Genomic DNA, 17,845 nt, shown 5'->3' with positions numbered 1-17,845 from the left:
TTTTTATATAGATATATATATATATAGATGTTTCTATTGCTTAAATAGGTCATCTAACAATTGCTTGAATTAAAAAAAATTAAAACTAAATCAATGAAATAATCATAACACAACATCTAAGACTCGAGATTCAGGGAACATCTCACAAAAAATTATACGAATCGACTATATCATCAATTGAAACAAAAATGGTATTAAAATATAATTAAATATCTTTCATTTTAGGAAGTTATAAGAATAAGTATCAAATAAAATATATTAAAATTTTACTAAACAAATATGAGGCCTCCTTTTAAATTTCGACTTTAGACTACCGGCTCTATTGAGCTGCCCCTGAGGACAGATCAGAACTTTTGGACAAGGCATAAGATGAAGATCGAACAAGTTATATTTGGAAGTTAACAATAACATGTACTGAAAAAAAAAATGGAAAATATATAGATTAACAATTTGAGATTTTTGTTTTTGAAATGTGAACCTTGCCTTGGAAGAAGAAAAAAACTTTTTGATTTATGTGATACATGAATTTAGCTAGTTCATGTATTTGGATATTAGTGTAAGGATACATATATGGTTGAATACATGTATTTAAGTAAAAAGGAGGATGAATATACTTAAATGATGATACATGTACTATATTAGGTACGTGTTAGGATAGTCTTATAAATACCTAGGTACTATAGTCATATAGTATGTGAAGAAAAAATGTAGCCTTTTTTGTAAGCCAAATGCAACATTGGTGGAGCTTCAAGAGGTAATACAGGATTAAGTTCTGCAGCTTTTTGTGTAAGAAATGATAGGGGTGAGTTGGTGTTGCTGGTGCAAGAAAGCTGCTAGACACAACAAATATTGGTGCTGAAGCTGCTGCTATATATGATAGTCTTGAATGTTGTAGTTCTAATCACCTGGTTCGTGTAGTCATAGAATCTGATTCATTGACATTAATTAATATTGTGGAGGGGATCTGGGATTGTCCATGGAAGATTAGTGTGGAAGTAAGGATGATCAAGCACTGGAGTAATAAAGGCCATGTGCAGTTTGCTCACATATTGAGAGAAGGCAATGCACTGGCTAATTTTCTAGCTAACATGGTTTTTGATTTTGCTGATTTTGCAGGTTCAATTCAAATTCATAGCTTTTAGGAGTTGCCAACAGCTGCAAGGAAGATATTAAATAGTGACAAAAGTGAAATGCCATACATCAGGCATTCAAAATATAAGGTTAGGGAGCCAGATTGAAGGTCATTCTATAGCAGTTTGATGAGAGCTTCAAGTTCAAGACTGTATTGTTATCTAAAGTCATCCTATCTAGTTAGTGGTATTAACAGATTATCTGTTCATTCTGCTAGAAGGATCTCATTAGATGATTTATACAGGCTAGTAATCAGGAATCAAACTGTTCTTGTGCTTGGCATCCATTCATACTAGAAGGCAAGGGAGCTAAAGCATCATCAGATGGAAAGTTAGCCTATCTACTACTTGAAGTTACTTCTTCTGGATTTGATAACATATTGCCTGGTGAGAGCTTGAGGTGTCTGGTAGTGGTATCAATCCAAAGCAACAAATAATTGTTACACCCCTCATTCTCGTAGTGGCAGAACCTATGGGTTCCTAGTCGGGTATGCCCTTGGAATAGACACCTTGAGCCTGAGTTTGGAGTAGAAATGGCCTTACCCCGTGTATGAGGGCACCAACAGATATTCCTGGAAAATTATAGAGTTAGAAGTTGAACGAAGCGACCGACGCGATCTGAACTGAATCAGAAAATCTGCAGAACACCAGTCATCGTCCACGGTTCGTCGACATGGTCGACGGACCGTCGATGTGCGGCATCGCAAGGATCCCGCAGCCTTGCATCTGCAGGCGCAAGTCGACAGACGTCGACTGTCGATGTGCGGCGTCGGTAGGATCCCGTAGCCTTGCATCTGCAAGCGCAAGTCGACGGAGCAAGTTGACGAATCGTCGATGTCGATGGGTCGTCGACCCGCTCGTCGAACCGGACCGCTCTAGCCTTTTTGGCTTCCAAGTATAAATAGGTGGTTCACGACCCTATTGCATATTTTCCTCCTTTCCAAATCAGAATAACCCTAATATATTCTCTTCCAATATTTTTCATCATATTAGTGAAGATTTGACAAGACCTGGACCCCGTAAACCCGAGCTTGTGAAGAAAAAGGTTGCTTCTAGGGTTTCTTCAAGGTTGTAAAGCTTAGGGAGTTGAAGTTGAAGTAATTCTTGGGATTTTTGAACCCTCAAGGTATGTAAATAATTTCTACCTTTGTATTTGAGTTTATTATCAAGAGTTTTAGTGATCTAAGTAAAGAGAAGGTATTTGTGGGAATGGTAAGTTAATGAAGGATAAGATGGTGACTTGGGGTTATTTTAAGAGATGATTGGGGATAAAATTGAGTACATAATTATATATATAAATGTTGTTATTGTTGTTGTGGTTAATGTTGGATTAAATGGGAAGTTGAAGAGTTGTAAGCTTATAAGGAAAATATTGTCTACAAATCTTTAAGCTCTATATGCATCTAAAGGAGGTTAGTAAGTGAGGTAAATAGTCTGATTAAGCCCTATATTATCTTGATTGTAGACTTGCAAGTTTGAGAGGTAGAAGTTGGACTATTGAGTATACTTCAAGGTATGTTAAGGTTATTATTTCCTTCTTTTGGCATGATCCTATAATATGATCCAACAAGCGAGTAAGCGAGCTTCCATATTACTCTACTCTTAGAAGCATTAGAAGTACTTCAGTCTTTGATGTTCATGTACCCCATTTATGAGTGATCCTTCGGTTCATGGGTCCAGTCTTATGTAGCCAGTTCCATGCATACAGTTTATTCATGCATTACATTCATTAAATATTTATGTACATTGAGCTGTGACCAGAAGGCGTTATATACGCGAATATTAGATATATGTAAAGCATGAGAAGAGATATAGGTGTTATATACACATTACCACTATGATGATGATATTGATTATGGCCGCAAAGGAGCCAATATGATATGAGGAGATGCCATAGAGGCTTACAGGCGTTATATACGCACATACATCAGGCATTATATACGCACATATATCAGGTGTTATATACGCACGCATATATAGATGCATGATCATCATTGGTAAGCATGAATATGCATATTATGCGCCCACAGAGGCATTGTCAGTATATAGATTTATGCAGACTTAGGCAGATACTAGTTCATAGAAGTACATGCAGTCAGTCATTTCAATTTATGAGTTCAGATCTTATCCATGATTCCAATGTATATATGTTGTTCTTATGCCTTACATACTCGGTACACTATCCGTAGTGACTCCCGGTTGCTCGGGGGGCTACGTTCATGCCTACAGGTACAGGGAGACAGACAGGTGGTCCAGCTCAGTAGGACCTCTAGATCTAGCAGTGGTCAGTTCGCTCTATTCGATCTGGAGCTACAGTCAGTTTTGGTATGCCCCTTTTGAGATGTGTATGCATATGGGTATAACGGGGCCCTGTCCCGTCCTTTCTATAGCTTTTATTCCAGTAGAGGTCTGTAGACAGTGGTATGTAGTAGTCCGATGTTGTAGCCTTGTCGGCTTCTATTTTTTTTTTGTACAGTATATGTAGCAGCCTAGCTGGCTTGCACTGTTCGTCCGCATGTTGTGTATATATATGCAGATTGTACAGAGTGCTAATGTTCCCCTTTTTTTTAGATAAGTTTATGCCAGTCATGGGCCTTTGATGTTCAGTATGTTCCATATACATGTATAGGGGTGCTTGGTCGCTAGAGGTCAGACGCTCGTCACGACTCATCGGTTTAGGTCGTGACAATAATGGCAAACAATACAGGCAGATGGTTGTTGTGTTTCATTTGCATCAAATTTTTAGAATCCAGTATTTAGCTATTTTCTTCTTTTTCTTAGAATAGACTAGTTTTCTTTGCTGCTCTTTGATTCCTTTGTGTAATATTTTTTCCTCTTATCAATAAAACATCACCAGCCCTTGCTGTGTGATTCCTTTGGTTTAAAAAAAAGGCAAGTTGAGTGGAACAAAGAAAAATCGTTGCCTCACTCAATCGAGAATTTGAGTGATTGTAAGTCCTTCTCCTCCCCCAATTTTTCAACATTTGGTATCAGAGCCATGTTGTCTCAAGGGACCTGCGGAGAATCAAGTTTTTGAACAAATTCGAGAGAATAAATATGAATGAGATTAGTTACTATAGCTACGAGAATGTTGTGCTAGAAAAGCATCAGCATGAAGAAATTATTTTGATAGGTGTGGAACAACAAAAATTTCAAAAGTGAACAACTTTTGAAGGATTTTTTTTTTAGGGAAAGGAGCCCAACAAGGTGTCAACCTTGATGAAGCAGTTGCATTTGAAGTATCGGCACAATGACGAATCTCGAATAGAGAGGTAGCGAATGATATTGCTGGCATGAGAAAGATGGATATGAAAATCCACACTCTGATTGATGAAGAGATGTCAGAGAAGGTTTCCTTTTATGAAACCTGAGATGAAGATGTTTATGATTATAAACATGAGAGAGCATGTTGTCAAATTTGACAAATCAAGCTTTGAAGAAATTTAATGAAGTGAATCCTGAATCTTTTTGAATCGAAGAAATTCCCCGGCTTTGATAAAATAAGAGATGAACGCTTCAAAAATAATATCTATTGTTGTAGAACCTCAAAGGTTTTACAATAATTATGATAAGTGAGAAAATGACGAAGAAGAATTACTCTTAATTATTGAGAAATCTCCAAAAGGGGAGAGTAGTGGTGAAGACGAAAATTCTGATGAAACTGATGATGTGTCTTCTAAAGAAAAATTAGAAAACATCTTCTGAGAAGATGAAAGAATTTGAGAAGATGAGTATCTTTTAGAGAATGATGAGATCACATGACGATTATGGTGATGAGCTAGCTTTACAAGCCAAGGCTGTGATTGACTCAAAGAAGAAGAAGAAGAAGAAGAAGAAGAAGAAGAAGAAGAAGAAGAAGAAGAGACAACTTTGCTACTGGCGCTTCAAGAGGAAGAGGCAGATATCCAAATTTGAGAAGTCGAATGGTACTTTGTGAATTCCAACCACAAGGTTCAAGGGGGAGTGTTGAAATGTGAACCTTTCCTTGGAGGAAGAAAAAAAAACTTTTTGATCTATGTGAAATATGAATTTAGCTAGTTCATGTATTTGGATATTAGTGTAAGGATACATGTATTTAAGAAAAAAGGAGGATGAATATAATTAAATGATGATACATGTACTAGATTAGGTACATGCTAGGATAGTCCTATAATATAAATACCTAGGTACTATAGTCATATAGTATGAGAAGAAAAAATATAGCCATTTTGTAAGCCAAGTTGAATGGAACAAAGAAAAATTGTTGCCTCACTTATTTTCAACCGAGAATTTAAGTGATTGAGAGTGCTTCTCCTCCCCCAATTTTCCAATAGCTATAAACTACTGATGTTAGTTCATGCTATAGGTGATAAAATGTAAATACTTATTACAAGATGCTTAAACAAAGACAATCCAGGATTGAGACGAAAGCCTTATTCTGCTGAACACATTCTAAATCCTGAAGTACACAACCAAAAGTACTACTTTCTTTCTTCTTTTTTTTCTTTTTACTCCCTCTATAATCTATGGGCCAAAAATTGTGCTTTTGACACTTCAAAAATGAGTCTACAAAATCGAGTTGGGGGGGGGGGGGGGTTGAGTGAAAGGATTTTTTTTGGTCATGTTTAAGGGAGAAAATATGTATTAGCCCAAATTTCTATTGAGATAATTACCCCACCCTTGCCGTATTGTATTTTCTCGACTAATTACTCTCCATCAAAACAAAACTTACAAACAAGCACCTAATGTGAACTCAGAATTTGTCATTATTAGATACCTAATGTGTACGGATTGATAAACGATACCCCCTCCACCTATTTAATGGGAACGATAACCTCCTTATGCAAAAAAAAAAATTGGTGATTTTCTTTTTTCGAATAAAGATATTTAACTCTTATTTTTTCCCATTCACCTATTCCGTCAAAAATAATGTACTTCTTTTAGGATGTGAAAATCATTTACACCTCAAACTTTACTTTAAAAATCAAACCGCCCCTCAATATGAACAATAGACATTCTTCCCGCCTCATCCTATGCAATGTCTAATTTACCCTTGACATTTTCAATCTTCCATCAATGTAATATTTTTTTATACGATATATACAATTTATTTTTCTTAACCTAAGGTATTTATAAATTTTTATTTAAGTTCATTAACATTATAAGTAAAATAATCCTTTTATGAATTTGCTACAAATTCTAATGCTACTTTTTTATGATCATGAATTATTTTAATATTACATGTGTTAAGTATGTATATATGTATATAGATGCATAACTCAATTTTCTCTTAATATTCTTTATTGTCTATATAAATAAACGAGTTTTGGTTGTCAACAAATGGAATATTTTCTAAATTATTATTAAAATTCATTACAATATAAATAGATAATTTTTAGAATTTTTTTATAAAATATGCCTCTATTTTTATTAATTATTTTTGTATTTTCTGCATTGAAATATATATTCATAAAGTTACTTTTACTTGTATAAATAGATATTAGAGTTTTTATTAATAATAAAATTAATTTTTATCTGCTCATTTATTTCATTTTTTATATTTGTAGTAATTTCAATATAGAACATCATTAATTAATATACACAATTAGTATTTCTCCCTTTCCTTTTGGCCAAAAATATGGAATAGGTTAATGAGAAATAATAATAATAATAATATATATATATATATATATATTCATGTTTTAATTCTAGAAAGAAAAAAATCTTTATTAAAAAACAATCATCGAAAAAAATTACATAAGGAGGTTATCGTTCCCATCCAATATATGGAGGGGGCAGTGTTTCCCAACCCTTATGTTACATCTTGCATTTTCATACGTCAAGTACGTCGTAAGTCAATTGACGTAAGCTCAAAAATGAGATCATTCTTGAGATTATACAAAGTAAGTTAATCATGTTACCTTGGAGGTTACAAAGGTTTAAGATCATGATCAGCAAGTACCAAGAGGGTTAGAAGTTAAACGAGTCGAAGAAAATAAGTTTCGTCGCAAGTCGGCAAGTTAGGAATGTTATAACCCGTACTTTTGGGGTAAGACAAGAAGTGCTTAAAATGATAAGAAGGGAATTTTATGAGTATGACAGTCTTGTGTTATGTTTTGAAGTCAAGTGAGTTGTTAAAAAAAAAGTCGTTACAAGTTACGTTTATAAGTTACCTGAAATTTGGGTCAGATGTCACTGAGCTTTTCTCTCAATCTACTTGCAGTTACAGGGTGATCCACCTACCAAATTGAAAGTCTAAGATTCTAGTTTCAATGCATCAAACCGTTCATCGATATGATGTCGGAGTAAACAAATATAGCGTTTTTGCGAGACTGCATAGGCAGACCCTTTGGGACCCACTTGAGGCAGTGGCCGATCCTTCTAAGGGTATTTAAGCCTTCCACATCTTATACTTCATCATTTCTTATCCATATCAGTTTGCAAACACCCCAAATTCTCTCTAAGAGATCCCTAATCATCCAAGACTGAAATCGAAAGAAAACAACGCAAATCAAAAGCCGGGAATCTTGTGGTGCTAGTGAGTTTCTTGTTCTTCTTGTGGTTGCTGATTTTGGAGAGGTTCCAGTTTGTGTGGGGAGTTGTTTTAAGGATCATAATGTAAGATTTTTCTCCTCCTCCTTGTATTTGAGGTTATAGAAGCTGTGACTAGCTTGTACGATTGAAAACCCGTAAGATAAAGGTCAAAAATTGTAGTTTTATTAAACTATTTTGAAGATCGCCTTATGGTATTTTGTGGCTGGAAATTCATAAGGGGTGACAAGGGATGTATGGTTCCAATCCGAGCTTGCCCCTCATCGTGATATGTTGATGACTTGTTAATGATATATTGTATCTTAGCTTGTTGTTAAATTATTCTTGTTGTGTCGCTCTGGTTGTTGTTGATGATGTGTGGAGTTGGAGGAAGTCAAAGTCATAGGGGAGATGCTGCCCAAATTTATTTAGACAAGCTACTAGCTTAGAGCTACAAACTTAGTTCCTTCTTGGCATTAATCATGAATCTTATTGTATTGATGTAGATTGAGTTGTATCGTGGGCAGCTTTGAAAGTATTAAGGAGACAAAGAGATTGAGGTATGTAAAGGCTATCCTTCTTTCTTTGTTTGGCATGATTCCTTATCAAGCGATTCCCGATTAAGTGCACAAAGAGGTGCCACTCACGGAGATTCTATGTGTATGTCGTTTCATGATATTCATATAGTAGTTTCTCTCGTCAAGAGTTCACTTTCAGTTAGCATTGTTACTTATGTAGCTAGTAGATAGAAGTGAGATTGTAGAGTCTATAGAAGTATATACTTGCCTTCGGGGCTATGATGTTTTCCTTCGGGGCTATGATGTTTGCCTCTAGGCTATGATGCTTGCCAACGGGGCTATTGGCCATACAGATGCCTATGGGGCTATATAGACGCGTGCTTGCCTTCGAGGCTATACATATGTGCAATTGCCTTCGGGGCTATGATTATACATACAGACTGCCTTCGGGGCTACATTGAGTGCCTACGAGGCTAATCATGCATGTCTAGAAAACTTGTACGAGGCTAAGTAGTTTGATGTCGTATTATTATTTAATATGTCAGAGGCAGGTAAGTACAGCCGGATTCTTTATTAACTCTTCAGTTTATGTTCAGTTATCTTATATTTTAGTTCAGTATTAGTTTCAATCACCTTACATACTTGGTACATTATTTGTACTGACTTCCATTTGCCTGGAGACGTTGTGTTCATTCCCGCAGGTTCAGATAGGCAGCTGGAGAGACCGCCTGAGTAGATTTTTGAGTACCAGCAAGAGTAGTAGGCTCCATGTCATTCGAAGTTACCCAGTCCAGTGTTTTGTGTTTATATAGATGATGGATAGGTCGGGGCCCTGTCCCGACCATAGTATAGTCATTACTCTTTAAAGGTTTGTAGACGTATTCGTGTACGATATGTATGTCAGTGTAACGGCCTTTCCAGCCCTTGTATATGTTCATTTTGGTATTGTTGGTTGTCGAGGCTTATGGCGGCCTCATCGGCCTGCACAGTTATGTATATATGTTTTGGGTGTGTGTGCCCTTCAAGTAATATAGTTGTTACTTACAGATGATTCATGATACGACCTTGTCGGCTTTGGTTGGTATTTTTTGTTTGCAGGTAAGCCTCGTCAATCTAAGTTAAGCAATACCCCTCCGGAGTCATCGTTACCAAGTGGTTCACTGGGCCGAGTAATGTACCGGGTGCCGTTCACGCCTCTCCAGGTTTTAATCGTGACAAACTTCGTATCAGAGCAGGTCTGTCCTAGGGAGTCTACAAGTCGTGTTTAGTAGAGTTTTTTTATAAATGTGTTGTGCACCACATTATATAAATAGGAAGCTACAGGGCATTTAGGAGTCTATTACCCTTCTTTCAAATCCAAACTGTGCCATGGAGCTGAGTTATAAGAGTCGAGTCAAGACTTACGTTTGTTATTGACACAAAGATGATTGCAATGAGAAAGACTACATATAGCCAAAGGGTTAATACAACAGCAGGTAAAAGCATTAGTAGAAAGAGTTCTGATATAGTTTGAACTACCAAGATGTAGTAAAGTGCTAAGGAGAAGGATAGATAAACTGTGGTATGAAACACAATATAGCAGTAGTCGTAAGTTCGAAAAATTACAAAGCAAAGAGATGTAATATACACATAGATGCCTGAGAAACAACTTGTTATAGTCATGTTTACATTCGCAAAGTGAGGCCTAGAATTTGATTGTAATAATTAAAAAGAAATATTTGACAGAAGGCAGTGTTAGTTATAAGTTCGGGAGAGTCCCAACGATCAGTTCTAATGAATGGAATAAGCCTAAAGGGGGAATGCCTTGAGTTCTAAATTGGTTTACAGAACGGTTGCCTAGATGGCACGGATTGTACTAAAGTATTCGTATGAGCCAATAAGATATAACACAGTAAGCGCATCAGTTCAACATTCGAGGACGAATTTTCCAAAAGGGGTAATGATGTTACTTCCCGCATTTTGATACGTCAAGTATACTGTAAGTCAATTGAAGTAAGCTCAGAAATGATATCATCCTTGATATTATACAAAGTAAGTTAATCATGTTACTTTGGAGGTTACAAAGGTCTAAGATCATGATCGGCAAGTTAGGAATGTTATAACCTGTACTTTTGGGGTAAGACCATGAGTGCTTAACATGCTAAGAAGAGAATTTTATGAGGTATTTTAGTCGTATGATAGTCATGTGTTAAGTTTTGAAGTCAAGCGAGTTGTTACAAAAAAAAATCGTCACAAGTTACGTTTGTAAGTTACCTGAAATTTGGGTCAGATGTCACTGAGATTTTCCCTAAATATACTTGGAGTTACGGGGTGATCCACCTACCAAATTGAAGGACTATGAGTCTAGTTTCCAACGCATCAAACCGTTCATCGATACGATGTCGGAGTAAAGAGATACCACATTTTTGCTAGACTGCATAGGCAGACCTTTTGGGACCCACTTGAGGCGGTAGCCGACCCTTTTAAGGGTATTTAAGCCTTCCACGTCTTATACTTCATCATTATTCATCCATATCAGTTCCCAAACACAGCAAATGATCTCTAAGAGATCCCAATCATCCAAGACTGAAATCCAAAGAATCTAAGAGATCCCAATCATCCAAGACTGAAATCCAAAGAAAACAACGCAAATCAAAAGCTGGGAATCCCGTGGTGCTAGTGAGTTTCTTGTCTTCTTGTGGTTGCTGATTTTGGAGGGGTTCCAGTTCGTGTGGGGAGTTGTTTTAAGGATCATAAGGTAAAATTTTGCTCCTCCTATATGTATTTGAGGTTATAGAAGTTGTGACTAGCTTGTACGGTTAAAAACCTGTAAGATAAAGGTCAGAAATTGTAGTTTTGTTGTCGCTGTTTGTTGAACTGTTTTAAAGATCCCCTTATGGTATTTTGTGGCTGAAAACTCATAAGGGGTGACAAGGTTTGTATGGGTTCCAATCCGAGCTTGCCGCTTGTCATGATATGTTGATGACTTGTTAATGATATATTGTATCTTGCTGTTGATATTGTTCTTGTTGTGTTGCTCTGGCTGTTTTTTTATGATGTGTGGAGTTGGAGGAAGTCAAAGTCATAGGGAAGATACTGCCCAAATTTATTTAGACAAGCTCTAGCTTATAGCTTAGAGCTTCGAGCTTAGTTCCTTCTTGGCATTAATCATGAACCTTATTGTATTGATGTAGATTGAATTTATTGTGGGCTGCTTTGAAAGTATTAAGGAGACAATGAGATGGAGGTATGTAAAGGCTATCCTTCTTTCTTTGTTTGGCATGATTCCTTATCAAGCGAGTTCCGACCAAGTGCACAAAAAGGTTCCACTCACAGAGATTCCATGTGTATATCGTTTCATGATATTCGTATAGTAGTTTCTCTCGTTGGGAGTTCACTTTCAGTAAGCATTATTACTCATGTAGCTAGTAGATAGAAGTGTGATTGTAGAGTCTATAGAAGTATATACTTTCCTTCGGGGCTATGATGTTTGCCTTCGGGGCTATGATGTTTGCCTTCTAGGCTATGATGCTTGCCTATGGGGCTATTGGCCATACAGATACCTTTGGGGCTATATAGACATGTGCTTGCCTTCAGGGCTATACATATGTGTGCTTGCCTTTGGGGCTATGATTATACATACAGATTACCTTCAGGCTACATTGAGTACCTACGGGGCTAATCATGCATGTGTAGAAGCCTTATACGAGGCTAAGTAGTTTGATGTTGTATTATTAATTGATAGATGCCAGATTCTTTATTAACTCTTCAGTTTATGTTCAGTTATCTTATATTTTAGTTTAGTATTAGTTTCAGTTGCCTTACATACTCGTTACATTATTTCGTACTGACGTCCCTTTGCCTAGGCACTCTGTGTTCATTCCCGCAGGTTCAGATACGCAGCTAGAGAGACTGCCTCAGTAGATTACCGAGTACCAGCTAGAGTGGTAAGCTCCATGTCATTCGGAGTTACCCAGTCTAGTGTTTTGTGTTTATACAAATGATGGGTAGGTCGGGGCCCTATCCCGGCCATAGTGCGGTCATTACTCTTTAGAGGATTGTAGACGTATTCCTATACGATATGTATATCAGTGTAATGGCCTTTCCGGCCCTTGTATATGTTCATTTTGGTATTGTTGGTTGTAGACGCTTATGGTGGCCTCATCGTCCTGCACAGTTGTGTATATATGTTTGGGGTATGTGTGCCTTTCAAATAATATAGTTGTTACTTACAGATGATTCATGATATGACCTTGTTGGCTTTGGTTGGTATTGTCTGTTTGCAGGTAGGCCTCGTCGGTCTAAGTTGAGGTTTACCCCTCCAGAGTCACTGTTATAGAGTGGTTCGCTTGGGCCGAGTACGGCACCGGATGCCGGTTACGCCTCTCCAGGTTTGGAGTGTGACACCTTAAATGTTAGGGGGGTAAAGTGAGATTAAGTCATATTTAATAGAGCTATGTTGTACATGTAAAGTATGTATCTTGGGTCTAACTCAACCCCAAAAGCTAACTCATGAGGGGAGGATTGTCCAAGTCCATATAAGAAGACCATGTACCCTTTAACCCACCGATGTGGGACCCTTAACGCCCCCACCTCACTCCCAGGGTGGGACATTTGGTGCATGGACAATTTTAATATAGGGGCCTAATATCGATAGAAATGAATTGGGCGGACTTGACTTTGATACCATGTAAAGAATGGAAATTGGACCTCACTTAACCCCAAAAGCTAGCTCATGAGGGGAGGATCACCTAAGTCTATATAAGAAGACCATGTACACTTTAACTCACCGATGTGGGACTCTTAACACCCTACCTCACGCTCAGGCCAGGACATATGGTGCGTGGGCAATTTAATATGGGGGCCCAACATTGGTAACAATGAATTGGGCAGCCCTGACTCTGATACCATGTAAAGAATGGAAATTGGGCATATTCTAACCCCAAAACTAGCTCATGAGGGGAGGATTGTTCACGTTCATATAAGGAGAGAGTATGTACCCCTTAACACATGTTGGTAAATTTTATCATAAATTAATGTCGTACTATGTATTACTCATATAAAACAAATACGATGCACATGGATTCCCCAAATTCAATTTTAAGAAAGACAACTCTTTGTTTCTTTCAATAGATACCGAGATTAGATTGGAAATAAAAAAAAATCTAGTAATAGTACTGCATATGATATGAGAGAGTAACATAACTCTATCTTAAACTTAAGTTCAACTATTTTCTTTGGCTGAGTACGCTTGTGCAAACGTGGAAATGAAGTCATTAGAGATTAACATTATTTTGTGAATCCCCTACTGGTATAAAGTTTTTGTTTAGGTCAAAGAGGAAGAACAAAATATCGATTACATCTTACATATTCCCTTATGACTCTTATAAGATGTTTTAGCAGAGATGATCTAGGATTTAGAGTCAGTTGATTCAGAATGAGAGTGACAGTCTGTTGTGTTGCACATCCTACGTTCTATCCTAATCAATATTAGATTTTTGTCTACGGAATAGAACACGTTACTCCACATGTTCCACGCTAGCGTTTGCAGAATAATAAAGAATAGTAAAGTAAAAGACAACAATTTTACGTGGAAACCAATCGGCTCACAAGGGTGAAAAACCCATGACCTACACCTCTGTAGTTTTTTTTTTCAAAACTCCACTGCAACTGTGAGCCTTTGCAAATTCAAGTTACAAACTCTGTAACTTAGGAACTAACCTCTAATTCCTATCTCACTAATCTCCCTAGACTAGTAAACGACCTTCAAGTTGAACTCCAACTTGAATTTAAATTTAACAACGTTTTATGCTTCTATAAAAGCTGATAAAGGTACAACTCGATAACCAACCTAATACAAGAAGTTAGACTTAAGAACTAGAAAACATTATACAGTAGAACAGCTTCTTCAATCTTCTTCTTGCACCAGGGATGCAACTCTGGATTTTGAATATTCTTGATATTTCTTTGATTGCTCAGTATTCAGAAATCTCTCTTTGTAAGTGTGCAAACTTTCTTCTTGGTAAGACTTGGATATATATAGCATTGAGTGCGCAGCAAGTCGTCGAAACCTAAATACCTCATGAATCGGCTCATTAGTTGTAATAGAGTTTTAGTTGACTTAGGATGCTCGCCTTTCCATGGGGCTTCATTGTCCCTGTAAGAGTCTGAAGTATCTTGATAATTATGACAAGGAATCCTGCAAATCTTGATGGCCAAGTCTTTACCATAAAACACAAATCCTACTCGCAGTAGGACTGTAAGTTGGAACATGTTCTTGGACCTGGTCCAAGCACCTGATTCTTTCTTCTCTGAATCTTCACTCTGTCTAAGATGGAACATGTCCATTATACATATGTTTCAGTCATCTTTGTTCTGCTACAGTCTCTGATCTATCTTTTTCTAGCCCATCCACTTATCTCTGAGATAGAGCCATGTTCTTGAACTTGATTCAATTAACTGCACTTTAGAACGATCACCTTAATCGCCCATTCTGCTTGCAACTGGACCTTTCTATTTCTTACGAGCTTCTTCCCCGTAATTGCTCACCACTGCATATCTAAACTCTGAAGAATACCTCTCATATAGTATGAAACATCTTTATAGACCTGGTCCATCTGTCCTTGTCTTGCTCTGATCTATTTGGTTATGTCTCTGATCTATTTGCTGCACTTGGCACTGTGTTGCAACATGTTTGCAGAACCGGTTCATGTGTACTGTGTTTTGCTTGTTTGCAATCTTTTGAGTAGATCATATCATTAGACCTGATTCATCCGCCTTGTTCAGTGGCTTTGTTCATGATTTGGTTTTGTCTGGTTCAATCACTTCATCTGTTTCTAGAGCTGGTTTAGTGTCTTTGTTCATTTACTTTGTCAATTATCAAAAACACATATACTTATGTCAACAAATTCCCCTTTTAAATGTTATTCACATTATTATAGCTTTTGAACCGTCCACCATTGCCGTCTTCGGGGTCCATATTGTACACACAAGGAAAAAAATTGTTCGAGGCGCACAGCCAAAAGACAAATGGAAATAATTCTGTAATAAAATATGGAGCCACTTGGATTGCAATTGCATACAAGATCTACGTGCAACTAGTAGTAAAGAAAACATGTAAAAAGTTGCAATTGGTCCCATGTTTTTGTCTATTTCTTCCATGTTTATGCACGTGGGTTCTTATCAAATCCAATGCTACTTTCTTTCTTTACTCCCTCTCTAAATTACGGGCCAACAATTGTGCTTTTGAAACTTCAAAATAAATGAGTCTTTTAAGACTCTGTCCTCTTTTAATTTGTCAAGTTCTTTATCCTTGAAAACAAGCTCACAAAAATACCCTCCATAAAAAATTTGGAGCTCTTTGTTTATAGATTTTGTTTCAAAAACTTGTCCACCTATAGATATAAAAATGTTTGTTTATTAAACTAGCTCATTATTTCAACTTTAATGTGAAATATGGAGCTTGAAGTTTGAAATTTTTGAAAATTACTCCCTCCGGTTCAAAATAAGTGTTCTCTTAGCTTTTAGCTATCACACCTTTAAGAAAATATTAACTCCTTAAAAAAATTGGTATTTTGACTAAACTACTCTTAATTAAAATTTGCATATTAACTTGACACATTGGGATCTAGCCACTTATGACACTTAATGAGGGCAAAATTGGAAAAATAAAATTAATTCCTTCTTGATTATGTAAGTGAATTTGATTTTTGATTAAAATAAAAAGGTCAAATGGACACTTATTATGAGGTGTAGGAGTATGTTTTAAAAAAATTCAAATTTTTACTCACAAAACTTCAATTGTATTTATATGTCCAAACATAAACTTCAAATTTCAAATATCAACCAATTCATGTCTAAATTACTTAGGGGCAGATAGCTAATGAGAATGCAGATTTTTTAGTACAGTTTTTTGTTTAATTAATAAAGCTATGTTGTACATATATGGTACTTCCTCCGTTCATTTTTACTTGTCATGCATTGACTTAGCACATCTCTTACGGAGCCATAAATAGATATGCACGTGGGTTCTCATCAAATCCAATGCTACTCCCGCCGTTCACTTTTACTTGTCCACTATTCCTAAAATATATTTTCATTTTTACTTGTCATTTTTCTACATGCACCTCAATAATTTTTTCAATTTATTACAAAAAGATTTATAAGCTCAGTTAAAAAATCGCAAATTCTTAAGCAAATGAAGAATGAAATGGAGATTTGTGAAGAAATAAATGGTGATTTTAGAAACTTTAAGAACAAGAGAAAGGCGAAGAGGAGCTGAAGAGAACGAAGAAAGAAGTGAAGTGGTTTATTCCGACTGTTTAGATGTTGCTATTTAATTCTATAAGATACTGTATTACGATTAGTGATGCACCTATGGTGTTTGATAGTATGCCAAAGCAACTTAACAACTCTTTATTTCTTTGTTTTTCCACAAAGTTGTCGTGTGTTTATACATGATTATACAAAACATATACATTATATAAATAGAGTATATGTAATGTTCATATATAGCAATACAAAACATATGCATTATCTATACGCCAATGATACAGTGGGCTATAGCGGCTGAAAACTAGATGTGTGGGCTGTATATGAGTTATTCCTCCTCGGGAAAAAAAGTTATGACATTTTTAATTAGATAGAAGACTTGAATGGGTCTTTTAACCAAGAGTCACTTCCTTTGTGGGTGGGCAATTTCCAGGATTGTACTTCGCTGGGGGTGGTCTTTAATTTTTGTCCTCTGCCGGCAGAATTTGGGTCTTCAGGCAGAATTTGCAATTTTTGTCCTTTGCCGGTAGAATTTGGGCCTTAAGGCAGAATTTTGCAAATTTTACCTTAGGCAGAGGGCAAAAATTAAAGACCACCAATTTGATGGGCAAAACTTAAAGACCAACCCAAATGAAGGACAATCCACGCAAAAAAAAAAAAAAAAAAAATTGTGGGTAGCTTTGGGTTGTTTAATTGGGCTGGTCAAACCTGGTTCCTATAATTGGGTCAAACCCCAATGGACCGTCATGGGTATTACACTTGCCAAACGTAAAACTTTTTGAAGCGAGACTAGCTACTCTTTCATATACCAATTTGGTTATTAAACTTCATATAAAACATAAAATTGCAATTGTATACAAATTATAATAGCGAAAGTAATATCATAATCTCCAATATAATTTTTGCTCAAGCTTTTACAATTAAGGGCACGTATTCCTAACTTTAAATGGAGGCAAAACGGTCACATTTCGAATAGTTCAAGGATAAAAATTAATCCTTTTTTTTTATAACCGTTATTATGAAGAGTATTTTTGAACTATTTGGATAATTGAAGAACATTTTTAAGTCAAAAACATAACATAGGATATAATTAACCTATTTCAAATATGGGATATTTTTGACCATTTTCCCTGGTTTATAATGGACTCATGAGTGGACTACCAAAACAGTCCCTTTATTGTTGATAGTGTCAACATCCACTAAGCTGGGAAAAAAATGCAGGCTTTTGTATCATCAACACGAATTACTAGAACAAACTGTTACATCAATCGCCCAAGATTCGTACACAGCAACTATCAATATTACACCTCAAAAAAATTCCCCCTTTTTTCTTCACAACGCCTTAAATCACTTCATTTCTCAAATTCCCATTTACCAAATCTTGTTCTAAACAAAAACCCAACCCCATTTCATGTGGACCTCTTTTGTATACAAATT

This window comes from Lycium barbarum, chromosome 4 (genome assembly GCF_019175385.1).
Source record: "Lycium barbarum isolate Lr01 chromosome 4, ASM1917538v2, whole genome shotgun sequence".
Classification (NCBI taxonomy): domain Eukaryota; kingdom Viridiplantae; phylum Streptophyta; class Magnoliopsida; order Solanales; family Solanaceae; genus Lycium; species Lycium barbarum.
This window is presented reverse-complemented; position numbering follows the sequence as displayed.